Source organism: Limulus polyphemus, unplaced genomic scaffold (assembly GCF_000517525.1).
Source record: "Limulus polyphemus unplaced genomic scaffold, Limulus_polyphemus-2.1.2 Scaffold2059, whole genome shotgun sequence".
In the NCBI taxonomy this organism is placed as follows: Eukaryota; Metazoa; Arthropoda; class Merostomata; order Xiphosura; family Limulidae; genus Limulus; species Limulus polyphemus.
Window position 1 is genome coordinate 44,294 of NW_013667669.1, and position 2,874 is coordinate 47,167.

The 2,874-nt window shown below is 37.0% G+C and overlaps 1 protein-coding gene across 1 annotated transcript in view; it reads right to left on the bottom strand.

Moving 5' to 3' along the window:
- The window catches only part of LOC106465815 (RNA-binding protein Musashi homolog Rbp6-like), a 74,484-nt gene that overhangs the window by 27,432 nt on the left and 44,178 nt on the right, over nt 1-2,874 (bottom strand). The window lies entirely within an intron of this gene.

Here is a 2,874-nt window from a genome sequence, read left to right on the forward strand (position 1 = left end):
TACGTAAATATCTAAGGAATATGGAAAAACTTCATAAAGAAGATGTTTGGGTGCCTCACGAACTCTCCGATGATCATCGTTTCCTACGTGTGAACGTTGCTTCGTCTTTTCTGGCGCGTAATGTGCATGAACCATTTTTGGACAGAATTGTCACCGGTGATGAAAAATGGATTCTCTATGCGAATATTAAACTTCAGAAACAATGACTCAGTCCTAGACGAAAAATACATCCTGGACTCTATCCGCAGAAAGTGATGCTTTGCATTTGGTGAGACATCAAAGGAGTAATTGATTTCGAACTCCTCAATCGACAGCGAACTATCAATGCAGAGATCTATAGTCAGCAACTGGAACGTTTAAATCAAGCCCTTCATCACAAACACCCTTCACTCGTCAATCGGAAAGGTGTTATCCACGACAATGCACGTCCACATGTGGCACGTTTGATGCAACACAAGTTTATGGAGTTGTGTTGGGAAGTTCTCTCCCACCCACCATATTCTGCAGATATGGCACCATCAGATTACCATATTTTTCGTTCGCTGCAATTTTAGTGGGAAAACGTATGCATATGTGGAAGGTGTTAAAGAGGACATCGATATATTTTTTGCTTCAAAGCAAAGTGATTTCTTTAATCAGGGCATTAACAACCTAGTTGTAAGATGGAAAAGCATCATCGATAAGAATGGAGACTATTTCATGTAATAAATGTTATATTTTTATATATATAAGTTGTTTGGGTTTTTTCATCTAAAAAAAGCGGCATTAATTTCTTGACGATGTAATACATATTGCACCTTCCGCACTTGAATGCGCTGCGCCACATCAGTCACCGAAAAGTATACCCCCCCCCCCAAGAAGTCAGAAATAAATACAGTACGTAAATTTAAGCACAGGAACCAAGTACAGGCCAGTCTCCTGGCTGGCTAAGCTGATAAATCTTTGAGGTTCACGGTTAAAATTATAAAAATATTTTAAAATACAGAGGGTATGACGTCATGGAATGTTTTACTTCCTTAATAAAGGGAAGGGTGGGTCACGACTTTAGAGAACGATTACTTTGATTTTAGGGTGTTGCGGTGAGGAGTTTCAGTTCAAAAGGGTACAGCTTAGCTTCCTTATCAGCTACATCCACCGATTTTAACAACACACGATTGAAAACAAACACACTAAAATCCTACTTCAAAATATGAGAATATTTAGGGAGATTACGTAAACAGAAAAACAATGTTATAAAAGTTTTCGTAAATATCTTAGATTTCCCAAACCGTAGTTTCATACGGACTAAAATATATTTCGTTATTTGCATACAGTATGTAAGACTAAAGTATCTGAAAACATACTTCGTTAAAAATCTGCCGTCAATAAGCTAAAGTATTTTGACAATAAAGTAGAAAAAACAGTTCTTGTACTACTAGCCTCGATGTTTTTTACTGTTATTATCTGTAAAGTAAGATCATTATTTCTAACTTTATTTTCAAAAAATCTAAAACATTCTAGTATGCACTACAGATTCTAAAAATGCTAAAATATTGTTACGAACTATGTTTTAATACTTTAATTTAGACTTTTTTATTGGTTGCTAGAGGGAATTTTAGTAAGACAGTGATGGCGCATGACGCCTAAAAGTGTCCCGAGTGTCTAGGTTTGACGTGACGCGCACCTGACGTCTCGATTTTTATGAATTTGAGGAGAAAATATTGAAATAATTTAAAACACAGGTGAGGTGATGTTGATCAGTGAGATAGTAATTAAGTTCAGTGTTGCACATTTTTATAGGAAACTTAACAGGTAAATAACTGTTAAGTTTTATTTGTGAATTAGGCCTATCGCATGGTTATCGTTAATTCACGAAGCCATGTAAGTTGTAAACTTTCCAGTTGAAGAAACAAAACGTTTTACTTTCATTACGTAGATTAGACGTTGAATAAATTTATCAAACAATCATAAATAATCCGCCAATTGATAGCAACAGCATCCAGCGTTAAGGTTTCATACTATTTGATTACTAAGACTAAAACACCGTTGACTTGCAAGAACTTCATATTGTTACGACAGCGGAAGTCACGTGACGCTAGTAACACGTCATGAACTTCTAGAAAATTCATGTCCCTTCGTGAAGCCTCGAGTGTTTACTAGATATGTGGTATTCTTGTATATAAGACCGCCAAGAAGTGACGGCAACGATGTAATTGAATTGCAGACAGAGATACAGACGACAATTGAGCAAAGTGCGGGAATCGTTCGTTCGTTGTGAAATATAGCGTTTGTTTAAGTTATAGCGTTACTGTGGAAATTACGTGTATTGCAAAGTTGTATTGAGAAAGAATAAACTAGTTTTATTTAAGAAAGGACTTGTATCGCAAAAGTTTCTTCGTAAAGAATTTTTACAGAAAATTAACTAACGACAGAGACGTAACAATATACACTGAGTGGTCACAAGTAAACAGACACCTAATTTTTCGTCATTTAATTGACTTATGCTAACTAATTTGTGTTCACAGAGCACTATATAAATGAAAATGGTCCGCACACTAATTATCTTGTGCCACAACATGCCTAGAACTCAAGGTTCTCTCGAATTGTCAGATTTTGTTAGAGGAAGGGTAGTTGGTCAAGCAGATGGGGGAATAAGTCAGCGGCACATTTTTCAGAATTTGGGAATTCCGCTTTCGAAAATCAACAGAATAATCGTGCAGTTCAGGAAACACGGCAAGGAAACAACTGAGCAGCGTCCGGGTCGTCCTGGTCCATCGGAGAGGACAAAAAGGGCTGTCAAGAGAAGCATCGAAATGGATCCCAGATTAACGACTGCAGAAGTGGCCAAAGTTGGTAGAATGAGCCCGAAATCTGTTCAACGGATTCTCCAAAGAT